The 17,748-nt window shown below is 42.3% G+C and overlaps 1 protein-coding gene across 5 annotated transcripts in view; it reads right to left on the bottom strand.

Moving 5' to 3' along the window:
• PCDH19 (protocadherin 19) overlaps positions 1–17,748 on the bottom strand; it is a 211,627-nt gene that overhangs the window by 52,500 nt on the left and 141,379 nt on the right. The gene's annotated exons all lie outside the window — the stretch shown is intronic.

The raw sequence follows: 17,748 nt of genomic DNA, 5'->3' as shown, positions 1-17,748 counted from the left end.
CAAGTGTAAGAACCATGGAAATGGGTTCATCAATAATCAACAACTGAATAGTGGGGCATTGTTTCAATATTTTAGTTTGGTCTAATGTCAGAGATACACACCAACATGATTTCATTAGGAATGCACTGAGTTGCATGGCACCAGGTAGCAGTATTATTGGGTGCATCACATAAAAATGGTTACCGGCCTCTCCTCACAGCAACATAAGTTCCATTAATGGGTGCTGTTGACTCTTTCCTGGTCTTCCTGCCTTTAAATTCCCAACTTCCCCCTATAAAGTGCACTAAAGCAGATTAGAAACTGCTGGGGTGTCAACAAAAAACTAGAAAGAGATACATTAATGGCTAAACAAATAGGAGCTGAATGTAGAGGGTAGGGTATCAGAGTACCAGCACCAATTGTTTACAAATCGAAACAAATCGATCTTTCAAGTCACCACCTCGAGCTCGCTCCCACCAGCGAGAGGTGGCTTCTGGCACTTCCGAAAAGCACAGGATTTTAGGCTGGATGGTCGGAAACTTGATTAAAGGCGATGGCCAACATGGCACTGACGAGAGAGCGCAATATAAAAACAAACCTTAAATTGCAAGCTCTAGTGAAAGTTTGAGCTGGGAAACAGCCTGAAACTCCGCGCAGATTGGTTGAAAAGGTCTTTCAGTGCGGGCTAGCTCTTCACACTGTGATGCACCTGCAGTGTTCCCTCGAGGGGCGAAGATAACCGCGACAGAGGTAACGTGGCGGCTCCATTCACACCGAGGCCACCCGGCCGCGAATGAAAGTCCACATTGAAAGAGAAGAATAGACCCTCACTTTCAAAATCATTGGTCTTTTGTTCAAAGCAGAATACAAAGCACTTCTGATGAAATAAATGATCCCCCTAATCATTATTATTGTTGAAGCCAAGGCTGCAAGACACACTCTACTGTGCACACACTTTAATACGGGGGGGAGGCGGGGGGGGGGCATTAAAATGGTCCCTAGGCTATTTATACAATTCAGCACGGGGGATGCCTCTGGCTTTTCCTGATTTACCGCAGAAGAGAATTCAGCGTCAGTCCATTGGACAAATTGTGCACTGTTTTCTAAGCGTGGGATCCATTTTTATAGCGTGTTTCTGATTCACCGCATTAACCAAATGCAGCAGCTTTGACCTACTGTATTCTGCAACTCAGAAAATGTGCTGGACGCCGCGTGCAGCTATGGGAAGAGAAAGTAATGCGCATCCAGCCGCACGCTGCCTAAACCGACATTTTCATGTCTCTGAATCGAGAACATTGCGGCTCGTTTATTTCAGTGTGCCTTTATAATTCACTGAGAGGCGGTAGTACCTGGGTTTATGAGCAATTAACTCAAGACATTAAGACTTTGAACAGAGATTTTAAATGGCTGCTACGCGAGAACAATATCCGAAAATGAAACTGCGCAATGCATCTCACCGCAGTCCGCACAAGGGCCGCACTAACAGACTGCAAAACTGATGGTGTGTACTCCAGCACATTAATCTGCGCTGCACGCTTTGAGGCAGAGGCGTGCAAAGAATGATAAGGTTAGATGAGATGGTGAGACTTGTACACTGACAAACTGGCAACAAAGCGAATTAGGGCAAGAATGAACGTTCTGCTCGTTGAATTTCGCATGCAAGTAATTTGAATGAATTCATGTATGCTCCTCAGATAAACTCAAATGGATAATTGCCATTTAATGAAGTAAAGAAGTTGACAAAAAACACACAAACGTGACTGTGGCAGTGTACTTATACATGAGGGATCCTGTCCTAAGCGCTACTGGCTGGCGGAGTCACAGTTTATGCAATTTTCGGTTAAAACAACTGTGACCAATACACTTTGAGAAACGGACCGTCACTGGCAGCATTATTTTGGAAAGGAGAACTGCAGTTTTAACACACACACAGTTTACAAATTCTCTTGTTCTGTGTCACAAAACTTCTCAGTGGCTTAATATATTTACCACAGATGCCATCAATGACGACACAGCGTACAACAATAATACACCTGATCAGATCGCTTTGCTCTGTGGTGTACACTTTATAAATGATTTAACGCACACTTCAGATTCTTACCAGCGCTCACACCACCAAGCAATGGACAATCACGACTTTCTTCCCCTCCACCCGACCACCCTAGTTAAACCAGTGGGAAAGGAAAGAAACCAGAGCAAGCCCAGCTTCCATAACACATCTCGTTTGCGGAGAGATGTCAAATAGACCGCTCATCTTCATGTGAAGCAGAGCTTTTCTGATGCACGCTTTAATCAGTGGTGCAACCCTAGGGAGATCTTGCTGAGGGAACTTTTCCTGCAGCAGATTGTAGACTTTGATGCAGAAATGCATTGAAACTGTCACCTTCTCTCCACACTTTGCTTCTGGCTCAATAGAAGAGTAAAGCTGTAGGATTGGGCATCTCTGGTACTGAGTGTGCAAGATTAGGTGGAATCTTTGCATTGGTCAAGTGCAAGACCTCACCCAAGAAGCTGAGTAGAGAAACATTTACTATAATTTCTCCTAGGTGCTCAGTGGGGACGGTGTGAGTGAAAGAGGACAGAAGTGATCTTTTCATGATTCACTTTTCTTAGTGAAGCTGCACTTGTGAGAGGTTACTTCATTGTCTTTCCTTCCTGCATGTTAGTAGTCTAGTAACTGAAATTACAGCATAAGCGACCTCGGTTTTACATCCGAGTTCAATGGAAGCTTTCCAGTTTTTAAGACTAGCATTAGAACACTGGAAATCAGGGAAACCCAGTGATATCTTGTGCCCAGATGAAAGGGTGCATCAAAATGGAACAAATGAGTTAAATAAGTGTGTGTCTAATGTAATGCAGTGCAGGAAAGGATCATTACATTGTGAATGTTTGAGAGATGTTCACAACATGTTCTTTATTTAAGGACATCATGAACATATTCCCTTTGCTGAAGTTGCAGCACCACCACCAGTGTTACCAATGTCCTCATAAAAAACACCAAACTTTTAACTCATCATGAGATAAAAACACTGCACACCTTGGGTGATCTGTCTGTGCTAAGCAAACACAATTCTAACCACAACAAGAATGCTTTCACTCTCTATGTTCCACTGAAATTTGTGAGAGTTATATTTTTTGGGAAGAATGAATACATAACACTTTATCGTGGCGGATGTCCATTAGGGGCTTCGGGGTGCCGACCTTCTGCCTCTCTCTGCCACTATTGCTCAGCATGTTACAGCTTTTACATGCAAACAAATGATCTCAGGGAACATTTGTTCTCATGTAAAAGCTGTAATATTACCTTGCCAGCAGAAGAGGGCTCCCCTAGCTGTACTGCACATGTGTGAAGTGGAGGCGGTTACAGCCCAGACTTACAAAGACATAATACATCTCTGACATGTTGCACTTGCGTCAGGCAGTACAGCATGTCAGATAATGATTCCATTACTTACAAGTAATCTTCATTACTCCAAATACCCTATTCATGTACCAATGCTCACTTACATGAAATTTTCCACCTCTACCCAGGCCCATGTGCCTTAGCCAGAACCAATTAAAAAAGGCTCAATACTAAAACTATACCCAACCTTTCCTAATCACATTCCACCATCCTGTTGATAAAAGTGCACAGAGCCTAGAAAACCTCCTGTATGTCCTCTAGCCAGAGAACCAGGGGTCAGGTTGTAATCCGGGAAGGGACTGAGAGGGCAGGATGTAAGCATTGGTACGAGAAGTAGGGTATTCAGAGTAATGAAGATTACCGGAAAGTAATGGAATCATTACCACCTCAACCCGATTTCTCATTGCAGTACTTACTTACATGAGGATATACCAAAGCAAAAACATAACAATCTGAATCCCTCTGAAGAAGTATGCCACAGGCTCTTGGTCACTGCGTAATCAAATTTATTGCAAACCACAAAGGTATCATACAGGAGCCAAAGTCACTTATTTAGAAACAGCAGGCAAAACACTAGACCTGAAGGCCAAGGAATTACTCACGTCCAACTTGTGATGTGAAACAAGGTTACAGGGAAAAGCCCAAGTGCCTGCCTGGAAAATGTCTAAAATGGAAACACCCTGAGCCCCCACCCAGGAAGCTGCCATGCCACTGGTAGACAGCCCCTGGAACCACCCGACAGACATGCATGTTGTGAGTCATAGGCCAGGAAAATCAAGGACCTTATCCACCTAATCAAAAGGGGGCGTAAGAGCCTTGAACCCATAATGAAAAACAACAAAGTTCACAAACATGCTCTCACAATGACGAAAGTCGATGGTGCGAGACAAATTGATCTTCACAGCCCATAACACATCCAAAGAATATAAAGCTTCCTCCTCAGGAGTAGTGGGTTCTGGTAAAAAAAAGAGGGCAAAGTTATTTCTTGGTGCTGGTGAAAAGAGGAAACCACTTTGGGAAGGAACCTAGAGCCTAACTAGAGGACAAGCCTGTCAGAGAACACCTGCAAATAAAGAGGCCTAAACGATTAAGCCCCCAGCTCACCCAACCTCTGTGCAGAACTGATGGAAGCCAGGAAAAAAACTTAAAGGAAAGGAACTTCAAACTCACACTTTCCGAGGGCTCAATAGGCGAAGACTGTAAGGCCCAAAGCACCAAAGGCAGAACTCAAGAAGGTGCCTCTGACCTAGTACGAGGTTTGAGCAAGGAAAAGTCTTTAAGAAGGCAAGAACACAAAGAAAGCAGTTCAGGCACACCAAAAAGAGAGCAAATTGCCCAAATCACAGCCCATTTCACTCACAAAGTAGAAACCACCAAGCCGTTCTGTAAGCCCTTCTGTAGAAACTAAAGGACCCAGGAGGATGGACAAGTGGCAGGACCTAGAGATCTGCCCCTGCACCACTTGAAAAAGGAAGACCAATGATGACCCTTCCTTGTAGACCCTCTTCTAGAGTGATGGATATAGACCGCTACAAGAGAGGACAGACCCTGCAACATGAAACCCCTCCTTTGAAGAGCCATACCATCAGACACATCCAAAAGAAGACATGGTCTGCACAGGAGGATCCATCCTGGTGCTGCTGCAATCAGTGTCAATAAAGGAAATTAACCCATCCAGGGCCAAAAGGGAGCGACCAGAAAAAGACACACTTCATCCCTCTGAAGCCTGGCCAAAAGTTCAGGAATAAATGAAAACGGAGGAAAGGCATACTGAAGCAAGGGGTCCAGGGCCAGGACAGAGTATCCACTCCCCAACATCCTGGTTTCAGGGACTTGGAAAAAAAACCTGGGAAGCAGGGAATTCTGAGCAGAGGCAAACAGGTCGACCTGAGGAGTGCCGCAATGCAGCCACAGATGGCCAAAATTATAAGGAGGCAAACAAAATTTGAGGGAAGAAGGAAACACTGCTGAGCCTGTCTGCCTGCTTGCATGTTGTCATTCCTTTGAATATATGTGGCAGAGAGGGACAAGAGATGAGTGTCTGCCCAACTCACCACCTGAAAGGAGAGGGAGGTCAGAAACAGAGACTCTGTTCTTGATTGCTTGTTGCTGTAGGACTTGGCAACACTATTGTCAGACCTCACCATAACCGCATGCTGGGAGATCAAGTGAGAAAAATGGAGGAGGGCCAGAGAAATTGCCTTCAACTCCCCCCAGTTCAAAGAAGGCCTGCTCTCCTAGGGTGGCCATATCCCCTGAATAGAGAGATCATCCAAAGTTAAAATGAAAAAGAAAAATGAAGACAAATTAGTGGCCATAGCAGAAAGCAGTAGGAGTCAACCAAGAGCAGTACCAAATACATACCATGTGACCCTGAAGATGCAGCCTGGTCCGAGCGGTTACCACATCACCCTGGCCTAGGGTAAGCAACAGATCCTGCAATACCTGCGCTCTCTCCGGAGGAAGACTGACTATGCCCACAATCATCTGGAAATGAACCCTGATGACTGTAGATCCTGTCTGGGGGTAAGATGTGACTTCTCCTAATTCACAAGAAGGCCAAAGCCCTCCAGAGTCTGGCACACAAGCATAATCTGGGACTGAAGAACAGACAGCACCAGATGATGGAGAAGCCAATCGTCCAGGGAGGAATGAGCCATCACCCCCAAACCATGAAGCTAGGCCACCAAGAGGGTCAAGACCTTGATGACCATCTTGGGAGAGGCAGCAAGGCTGAAGGGAAGGACCCTGAACTGTCAGTGGAGGCCACCCACACAAAAGCGAAGAAACCATTGATGAGGCTGAGAAAAGGGAAAGTGCATATATGCATCCATTAAGTCCAAGAAGGCCAGCCATTCTCCTGGGCGGATGAGAGGGATGATGCATTGTAATGTGTCCATCTTGAAATGAGGCTTCTTCAGGAAGACATTCAGACGTTTCAGATTGAAAATGAGTCTGACCTTCCCCGCAGGCTTCGGGACCAGGAAGACTGGAGGGTAGAAACCCTCCCCCTGCTGACCTGCCGAAACTGGTGCCACAGCACTTTCTTGGACGAGGGCCATATTCTCCTAAGAAAGAACTGGAAAGTCTGAGGCCACCGAGAGAGACTCCACCAGGCCTGACCGGGGAGGAGAGCTGTCGAAATCGATGGAGTAGCCTTCTGATACAAACTGGAACACCCAGTCATCTGAAGCATATTTTTGCCAAGTTGGAAGGAAAAAGGAAAGGAAACCTTCCACCGGGAGGGCAGAATAGTCAGAAACGCTTCCCTCTTTTTGGGCGCAGGCAGAGGCTGAGGTTTGGAGAACTGGTGATCAGGCGTAGAGCAACACTGTTTGGGCTTGCCTTGAAAATGCCCTCAGAAATCCCGAGAGCGCTTCCTACATGGCACTCTCCAGGAGGAGTCAGCTCGTTTCTGAAAATAAAAAATGCCTTGTGGAGTATAGCCTCCAGGTCATCCCTAAAGAGGTGGCTGCCAGTGAAGGACATATGCAACAAACCTGATTTCTGAGCAGACTCCACCTTATAGTATCTGAAGTACACATGGCGATGAGCAGAAACTGAAGAAGCCATGGCAGAAGCCGAAGCCTTCCAAACATCACAGGAAACAACTAACAAAAACTTTGGAGGCTTGAGTCTCCATATTAGAATACAGCGATGAACACTCAACCCCATCCTGGATTGCCATAGTCAAAGACTGAAAGTCCTTAGCTAGGGACTGAGAGGCGTAGACTGCATAAGTGGCGGCACAGAGAGCCAGATTCCAACCTGAAAAGCATTTCTCCAAAAAAGTCCCCACCCTGCGATCAACAAAATCAGAAATTGGGTCCTCATCAGATACAATAGAAGGGCAGACAGCCAAATGAGAAAGCAGGGGATGGATTTTGAGTGAGGACAGAAACTTCACATCTCCCAGAGGATAGGGGTGAGTCAAGAACTTGGGCGGATCCATCTTCTCAGGATCATTCCATTCACAAAGAAGAAGATGCAACACTTTCTTGTTGACGGCCAAGCAATTATGAGTGTGATAATAAAGCTGTTGAAAAAGACCTAAACTAGGACCTGGGAAGTCATCCTCAACATGGATCTTCAGATACCTAAAGAGGGCCAAAATATCTGACTTCTGAAGGAATTTGGACCTGGGCACAGCTTCAGCAACTGGAGAATCCTCCTCCTCATCATACTCTGGAGAAGGCCACGAAGAAGAACAGGAGTGGGAAGACACTACCAACGAAGAAACAGAAGACGTGGGAGAAGAAGGAAAGTAACAAGATCCCCCAGCGTCCTTAGACCTCTGAAATTCCTCAGACAGGGAAGACAGCAGGAGATGGAATTGATCATCAGAAAGTCTGAACCTCTGAGAGGATGACCTAGGGAGATCAGCCTCATATATGTGCATCTTCTCCCCCTCCTGAGTAGCACTGGAGCAATGATGCTGCTTAGCTGTCTGCTTCCTGTGTTCCATGATTAACTGAAAGGGAGAAGGAGCAGAGCCCATTATAAGGCCCCAGAGAACCCCAAGTGCCTGAAAAAGAAAGACAATAACCTTCTAGATGAAAAAGGCAAACATCAGCAGGAGGAAGCCCTCCAAGAAGAAAGAAAAATGGGAGAGCAACCATCAGAATTAACATTTGCCTCCACAACATCCGAAAACATGACCATTTTATCCTCTTTAATTTATACCCAACCCATGTACTAGGGACACAGCCAGTGACAGAACCCGAACTCCAGGCACAGTGTCCAGCCCAGTACCTACTCCCAGGGAGTGAACAAAAAAGCTGGAGCCAAGAAACCCATCCCCAAGAAGTCCAGCCTCCTAGGGCTTACCTTTTGGAAAAGGTTCAAAAGACCACATATGTATCTTGGAGCAGATGAAGAAAGCAGGAGGTTTTCTGGGGTCCATACCCTTTACCACCAGGATGGTGGAAGGTGAATGGAGATTAGCAAAGGGTGGGTGAGGGTTTTAGCACGGAGCCTTTTTTTATTGGTTCTGGCTAAGGAACATGGGCGTGGGTAGAGGTGGAAAACATCATGCAAATAAGTTTTAGGATGAGAAATGTGGTTGAGGAGGTACTGGAGCCTCAGGGCTTGTCAATCACATGCCCTCTTGTCTTATTAGAATCTGGAACAGAGAAAATTGTTTAGCTAAGTACCTTCTACACTTTTCCGACTTCTAATTGTGTGGGAGCTTCTTCCTTTGGAATGCTTCATAGGGCTGTGCTGCAGACTAAAAGCATGTATGCTCATGTTGAAGACTGTCCTGTTATTAGCAGCCTGAGCGTGTGTTTGTGTGCTGGGGAGTGCATGCATATGTCAGTGTCTGCGACTGTGTGTGTTTGTATGTTTGCTTGCATGCCTCAGCATGTGCTTAAATGTATCTCTGCGTGAATGTGATTTGAAAGCCTGTGAAGGTGTTCAACCTGGGGATTGGCAAGGCCGAGGCCGGGTGCTGGAGAGTGTTTTTGGGCTTTGAGGGGTGCCACCCCTTCCAAAGTCCACCAGCTGCCACTGCACCTTAAATATATTATATTTTAAAGCTCTGGAGTATAAGAGAGACACCTACATAATTCAGCTTTCAGAATGTTTCATTGAATCAAAGAAGATATGCAAACATAATAAGGTCAGAGAAGACGGGAATATGAGTGATAACGAAAGTGAGGAATAACAACCACACATTAAGAAAATGACATACCATATGGCTATAGGGTGTTTTAGTAAACTTTAAAAAACATTCTAGTCTGTTTGACTACCAGTTAAGTGGCAGACCTAGTTGTGAGCATGTTTTTTCTTGTTGCACAGTATGCCATGTCGAGGTTGCACATTTCCCTTGAATATTTGCCTTGAGAGAATGTGACAATCTCACTTATTAACAAGCATACATGTTTTTTAGCCTCAGGGATCATGGACGAGAGATGCTGACAAATAAAGAAATTTAGTACATAACACCAATCTGGGTGCACACACATTTTCCAGCAGTTTTCTTGCTCGAGGTGAAGTGGGCATTTTGCAAATGTGCAAGTTAACTTAACATAGACCATCTATGTTTTTGAGCATTTTTAAATTTGGCACCGAGACGTTATTATCTGATGACTAGCATTTCTTTACTTTTGCAACACAGGAAATATTCATCTATCTGCCTGCTATACAAATATGCTGTAACTTAACTCGGGTTATCGATTCTCACCAATCTTTAAGTGCAATCTAAAATGAGCAGCTTTATTCTTACGAGTCAAAGTGAAAGAACTGATGAACGCATACCCAATAACAAATACAGCCATTCATCTGGTACTTAATTTCAACATAGTCAAACTCATGTATGTCCCTCTAAGCCAAATTTGGAAGGGGGGATTGCAAATGTTATAACTGGAATTTACTGAACCACACTCCTCTTTTGACGTCGCTGTTTTATAGATTGAATACGAACGCCTGTAAAAAAGGATGTTTCTTATGACATTTTCATGTGAGGAACAGACGTGGTTTTGTAGTGTGAGCTAGAGATGCCAATGTTGTTTAGCATTGTTAAGATGATGGGTGGCAAAAGACGCTTTGCAAAGTGTGTGGCTGCTATAAATAACACATTTTGTTCACTCTCTGATTCAGCAATAGCTTTAGAATAGCCTTCAGGTTTGGCCTGGTGAGTGAAATACCTAGGGTTGGAGAGTGGTTTTAAGACTTCCAACATCTTGCTTTAATATAATTTCACAATTGAATGTTGGCAGGCATTCAGGTCCCTGCATGTGGACTTTCTCTTTAACTCTGGGCTGTACATGAAATAGATTCTGTTAGTGCTGACATCATCCTGTGTTATTTTTTTCCAGGGCATGAGTAATGTGTTGCCTCAACTAGGTAATCAGGGATCAAAAGTAAATCTAATAGTTGGCAACGTGAAACCAAGAATTGAAACACATTGAATAATAAAGCAGTAGAGCTTCAAATCCTTAACATCTATTAAGGAGCTGCATGTGAGCTGCCTTGTGTTAGAAGCAACAGATAGGATATTGCTTGGAGTTTATGATGCTAGTCTTCATAAATAACAATCTATATCCGTTCTATACCTTTCGATATAATTAGTACTGTGGAGTAACCACCAACAGGTTAAACACAGGGGGGCTTGCCTGCCGTGTGAGTTTCCTTGTGCCAGACCCAGCAGTTATCTCTGCTTCTAGACTCATTATCCATGTAGATTGATTGCAGTCTGAAGTCAGAAAGCCCTTGCTTGCTGAGCTAGCAGCCTGTTCGATATATTCAGGCACCGGCCCCACTGTTAACCGTGGAAGAGTGTGGGCGAGAAGTAAACATGGCAGCTTGGGAGCTCAGACATGATATACAACCATGTGTGCCGCCCAGTGCGATAGCAGAGCATCTTTAATTACTGGGAAAAGGAGCCATTACGTGGCCCAACGAACATCTGGGAAGTTTCACCCTGTTGGTGAAATCGGTAGCTTTCTCCAGCTGGAATATCTGAAAAAGCACCCAACAGCAGATTTAGGGTTTGCTTTGCAGGTGTGTTAATCAACAGCTCGTTAATGTACTGTATAGGTGTAAGTGCCAGCTGTCAAATGCGAAATTAAGATGGCAAATTAGTAAGTGTTTCTGATTTATCCAGCTGTGGAAAAAATGTTTCAAAACCTGGAATTCACACAGCACAGTAAACATTCTTCCTCTAGTCTTCCCTCCACTGTCTTCAACACAAAAAAAGGTGAGAAAGATTTGTATGCTTGTTCAATGTGAAGCACATACATGTTTTACGTGTTTTTGTATCATTGGCTGCAGGCACACATGCCCTTATGTCCTTAAAAGAAACCTTTGGAGGACCATATTTTACTCCATATTGGATTTTGTCTACTAGGTGCATGAGTGTCCTGTGCTCAATGACCTTTCACATTATTACATAAAGAGCCCTAGGCAGGGGGCAGAGGCACGTTGGCAGAACTGTGGCCTCTCCACATTTCTATCTCTGTAAGGCTGATTCTATGAACTTTGATGAAGGGCATAAGGTCCTTTGTAAGTCACAGATGCTGTGCACTGCCTCTACTCTAGTGTATCCCTGAATTGCCTTAGGCAGTGGGGCAACGCATAAGCCTTTGCTTTGCCTGACCCATTTGGGCTCATATCAAATCCATACTTTGAAAGTGCATTTCATACACTTCTACAGAGTGGCTTTGGAAAATGGGTGTTCAATGAATGTTCTGGAGTGCTGACTTCATGCAAGATTTTTCCGATACCTACTGACTATATAAATGTGCTATATTTAGAAAACTAAGAGGGTGGAGGAACTTAAAAGAAAAGAATCACTGGCAGGTAGAGCAACGCTCTCCCATCTGTGGGGTTATAATCTCACACCCACCAAGCCTAGCATCAGTCTCAGCCAATCAAGGCCCTACACATTCCAAGCTTCTCTTGAGAGACACTAGTTTCAATAAACTTCTCATTAGCTACACAATTGGGGCCCTTTTCTTCACAAACTCTCGCATTGGTGTGCGTTACTGGTAATGTATTGAGATCCTGTTCCCTAAGCATGCATTAGAATGAGGTAGTTATACTCCTTTCCAATCAATAGATTGAAATCTAAGATGTGAAGAGCTCTTTCTCATCTCCCCTTGTAGAAACAGCGCTTGCGTTTCATGGAAGAAAGCAGAAAGAACAGTCTTTAGTAGCTAATATACAGAAACTTAATAACTCTTCACTGGTAACTCTTCTAAGGCTGCCCTATTTGTATTAGTTTCCATCTTACAAATTCCTTATTTTCATTTCTTCATCAGTCATTAGTGCGCCCGCCAGTGACAGGGAGCCCATAAAACCTACAACAGGCCGATTCAAGAGCTAATGAACAAAGGGGCTGATGAGGGCCTCTGCGCGCAGCATATCGTCTGCAGTGGCATGCTCAGAGCTCCAACTAATTGCCTGCAGAGCTCGCCTTTGGAGGGCTGCCCCTGATGAGAATGGATTTGTTGTACTTTATGTCAGTGCTCAGCACTGAGATTCAGAATAATAAATCATCCCATATCTGCTGGCATTTCACTCCACAGCCGGGCGCCCACTGCTGAGATGTTCCGCCTAACTGCCTCACTGTGTGTAAGCTCCGATGGGAAGAATGCCCCTACTAATGTTCAGTCCAAACCACAAAAAGCTTGATCTGCGAGTTATGTAGCATCTGTTTCTAATGCACAAGCTTGCAGAGGAAAAGACGCCATTTTAGGAAACGTACTGCCAAGTTACCACGCTCAATGGCCAGGACTGACAGAACATGGGAAAGGGGTGGGTGGTGCGGGGGTTGGGGGTCGGTGATAATTTCCAGGTTAATGTAAACTTATAGCTGCATTATTTGTTAAACCGGGGCATGGCAAAGATGTACTTATTACACGCTTATATTCAGAACTTCTTGTAAATTCCCTTCAAACCGTAAGTGGTTGTACACCAAGGAACATGTTTGTTTTACTACAAATTAATTACGCTGCCAGTCCCCCACATTACCCCTCCTATGCTCATCTTTTAAAAGCAAGATCTTTTCTTGATTGAAATGTTTGCTCATAGGAGATTATACTCTATGAATACATGAGAAAATCTTCTCTTCAGTGTTAGGGAGTAAAAGCACACAACCGGATGTTAGTTATCAAAAGAAGATATACATTTAGATAACATATTCCTTCTTGCCGCAAGACACACAATCGCTACAATAGATACCCATGTGAAGTAAAAAGACAACCCTTTACGGATTTTAAAATCCTGTAAATGTTTCAACATTATAATCTCCTTAGTTTATATATGTCAACATTCGAAAATCTCTAATTCGTATTTTAGAATGACTAAATATGTATTCCACTACACTTGAAAGGGAACTGCCACACATGTAAAATGTTTTTTTTGTTTTGTTTGACGAATAAGATTACCCTGAGTTTTGCTACTCTAATACTATCATGTACTCAAAGAAAACGCTCATCTTATATTGGGGGGGATTGAAAGAACACGTGTGGAAGCAACCACTCCCAGAAATGGTGTTACTCATGAAGAAAGAATTCCAAAATGAATTGCAGCCAAGGGGGTACAGAATGACTCAACGCCTGGTGATCAATGAGTAATGGCCATTTAAATTTGAAATTAACTGCTGTCAGATCTGACCAGTTATGTCCAAAATTGAATAAAATCTAAATAAGTGGAAACAAAACCCCAATTAACCTGCTCCGTTTTAACTATAATTAGGTTGCTTCTACTGTAGTCTCTATTTTTATATTTATAAAATCTAACTAAAATAATGATTTATTCTAAGTGAGACATAATCTACCATATCAAAATATAAGTTAAAGTAATGTATTATTAATCACAATGCTATTGGAAAAACGTGACTGTAGGCACACTTGGAAAAATATGGATGGAACCACAAGTTAACAAGAATTATCAATAGTCTTTTTGATACCTTATTTAATTATCATACCCAACAAAAACACGCATTTAACAAATAAAAATGATTCCAAAAGCAGAGGCCACATTTTCTGTTAATTCCTTATGCACCTATCACATTTGGTGAAATATTTAGTGCTATTTATCCAGAAACCAGTTTCTATTGAAATATGAAATAGTGACGCAACAGCCAATGATAAAGCAAGGAAAAGTGTTTTGGGTGTAAATATGTTGATGGGCTAATGGCAGTTGAAAAATGGCTGTGTGTGTACATTTCACACATATCACTTAGAATGATGGTTATTACTATGAGCTTTATGACGTGGTTTGTTAATTCAGTAGTTCTACACCTGAAATGAACATATCCAATGATATAATGCAATTAAGAATAGAAGAACTAAGGTAAATATTGCAGGACATGAACCATAATATGTATTCCATATTTTCCAGTCTGTCGGATAAACACTAGCCCTTGGTTATATAAGCCACGAGCTGTTCTCAAGGTAAGCAAAGAAAACAGAACAGCTATATATTTGGGATGGGACCATAGCTAACGCCTCTATATCAGAACATGCACAACAGCATAATTGTATGAAATTCGCCTTTATTCATGGTCACCCCAGATTTTTCTCCTTTTTCTGCACCCTATTTGTACTAGCATTAGGACTCTGGGCCCTGTGACACTGTTAACCAGTGCCACAATGCTCGTGCTCTTTCTCTAAAATTGATACAGGTAAAATTGGCTTCCCCAGTTGGTCTATTATACTTTCTGGTAAAGCCTTAGTACATGGGAATAAATGAACCAAGGGAGTCAACTGTCATATTTGTTCTTTAGGGTGCATTTACACCACCTACATATATAACTAAAATATATTGCTGCTGGGAGGAGAAGCTTGCTTTGACTGGGCTACAGTTTAAAGGCATTGCAGTAAAACATGATAATGAAAACTGCCTTTGTCATGTAGGAAAACCTATTTTCATATATTATTGAGTAATCACTAAATTGAGCCTTGTACGTCAGAAAGGAAAGGTGCCTTAAAAATAAAAAAACTGCACTTTTTTCTGTCTTTGTGACCCTCACTACCCTGACAGTGACTTAAGGCTACAAGCTATTTTAGTTTAAGAGTCCAGCTGCATTTTCTATAAGAAAGGACTAGATGTGACTTAAACACTGAATTTTCTATCTCCGTCTGGGAAAAAGCCAGCCAAATCTTTCAAAGAGAGCTCTTTTTGAATTTTCAAAATTAATTTGAATGGTGAAATCAGATTTTTGCTAACTTAAGTGGGAAAGTAGATTCATAAAAATGTACTCTAGGATGCCCTAGACAGAACTAGCTTAAAACCAGTTCTGTCACTTATCACAAGTCCAGAGCTGGAATGTACATGCTTTCACAGGGAATGTTAACAACCCTGGTTCAGGAGACAATAGCCTACCTCTTAGCCTAAAAAAGACAAGGAAGCATTACCTGCTGAACGCTTAAGTTGAACTGCTGCCAGAACAATGGGAAGTCTTAACACTAGCTCTTTTGCCTCTGAGATGCGAGTTAAGCCTTCTCCTAATAATTCCCCTGAGCTTAAAAGATGGCCAGAGGAGTTTTCCAAGAAGTTGGAGAAAAGTATGGCTTAGCCATTTGTTCCAACACCAGAGGACCAGGAAAAGGTGCTGCGAGATCCCCCGGAAGGTCACTTCTTAGATGGGTTAAAAGCAGGTTTGCTCTGTTGAAAACATATTCTACATAACCTTGTGGTAAACATATGTAGCCTAGTGGAGCACGTCTGGCTACAGCTTTGTCCCACTGAAAGATTCTGACTTCCAGAAAAGTGACTAAATCCAATGGTAAAACCTAGGACAGGGGTCAGGGGAAAGGTTTTTTTTTTCTGACAAGTGAAGCACTGCTTGCAGTCAGGAATGCCAGCTTTTTCCAACTAATAAATTGTGGTGCCAAACCAATAGCTTCAGTAGCATATTAATAAAAACTTATATGACTTTGCAGGACCATCAAGGCCACAACCTTGGATCTTGCTTCATTGGAAAAATGTGGCTTACATTACAGAGACAAGTTAAAAAGTGATAAGTTCAACCTGGTTGGCCTGCTTGGTGAATCAGACTTTGGCTCATTTTACCTTGGTCCTGATCATCCGTAAGCATTGGCTTTCAATGGCACTTTATTTTTTCTAAGTGTGTTTTGCCTGAAAATTTGCAATGTTTATATTGCCAATTCCTCTTATCCCATTTTAATGATCTTGGTATCTATTTTCATCATTTGTTTCTCTCTGTTTTACATGTTTTGGATATTTGATTGTGTTGTATTCTTTATGTTAAAATTGTTGGTACTGCTTGAACTTAACACACTCTAGGTGTTGCCTGCATCTTGTGCCATGTATTGTGACCTACCCAGATTCTGTTTATCAAGTTAGTAGAGGTTCCGTCTTCTAAACTGATACTCTAGTTTCTGGCAACAATTATTGCAATTGTATAATTGTTGCTGTTTTAAGTATACTGAATGATATGCTCTTAGATAATGCAATGTTTCATCAGATTTTTGTACCAGGGTTTGGACAATAGATCTACAAACCTAGCAGCCTTGAAGGATGGGAACGGAGTCTGTCAGATACACCCCCACCACCCTTTTACTCCCGACCACTGGCATGACATGCCTCAATTAATATTCAACTTTAGACGGATTGATTCACTGTACCTAACCAAGGTTTTGTTGTTGGTTAATTTATTGTTTTTATCACTGCTTATGTTTCAGGGATGCATTTCATAGTTCTCATCCTTAATATGAACCTCATCCCTCTACACCTAAGCCACACTTTCTTTTACATGGTCTGTATTATGACCTCATCTTCTGGGAAAACGTAATTTTCTCAAGTGCCTTCCAACAGTACCTCTGTCTCCAAAGTGTGAATCTTATCCTTGTTTGAGAAGGCTACCCATACTTTCTTCCAATTTTTACTTGGGTATGTTTGTCAGCTCTTTCTACGAGGGATGAATTTAAATATTCTCTATTTTGTTAACTTTTCAATGAGCAATTGCTCAACTTGGTAATGACATTTGGTAATGTCAAACTGTGTCTTCCAAAACTGAACACAATATATTAGAAAAGATCTCACTAATCGCATACATGCGTAACAAAACGTATTTGTTTAGAATAGGTATTTTTCTTTACGCCCGAAAAATATGTTTGCTCACCTAATGGTCCATTCACATTGCTAAAAAAGACCTTTAAATCACGAAATTTGTGCACTTCAAATCTTTACTTCTCTGATTAAACATCCTACATTGCATGGATAACCAGCATTGCTGAGATCTAGTTTTATGACTTTGTCCATGGTCGTACAATCCACTGATTACCATCTCCATGATCAAACTTTTAGCTTTAATACATGTTTGTCAATTTTAGTCGAACTCCCTTTTGGCTAGCATCCATATGAAAGATCACAGTATTATCTATATAAGGGTAATCTATACATCTTAGAATGCAGACAACAGTACTTAATTGAGTACTGGTACTTGTATCTCAGTTGTCACCACTGTTCTCTCAAATGAACTGAAGTCAACATCACTCTGAACGTCTTGATGAAATCAAAGTGTATAATGTATATGAATTTCCTTAAAATCTTTTATGATGGCCATGATCCCACAAAAACTAATAAATAAATACCAGAAGTATATTTTTTATTGCAAACATATGCCACTGTGCATCCTACAAATAACTGGTGTTACTGGGTTGGTCCTTGTGTTCCATTACAAGTGATGAGTACTATCTCCAATATGCCAGAAAATCTTCTTTAACTGATGAGGTGCACTCCTTTCAAGATGGGTTTTGAAAACTGTGTCACCTGACTCTCTCTTCTGACTGAATAATTATAGCAGTCATGCTAAATGACGTTGAGCACACACCACTGAGAGGGGGCTCACTTGTAAAATGCCTATGGATTGTATACGATTACAAAAATGCAAT

This window comes from Pleurodeles waltl, chromosome 2_1 (assembly GCF_031143425.1).
Source record: "Pleurodeles waltl isolate 20211129_DDA chromosome 2_1, aPleWal1.hap1.20221129, whole genome shotgun sequence".
Taxonomy (NCBI): domain Eukaryota; kingdom Metazoa; phylum Chordata; class Amphibia; order Caudata; family Salamandridae; genus Pleurodeles; species Pleurodeles waltl.
The sequence above is the reverse complement of the archived record's forward strand: the minus strand, read 5'-3'. Positions and strand labels throughout refer to the sequence as shown.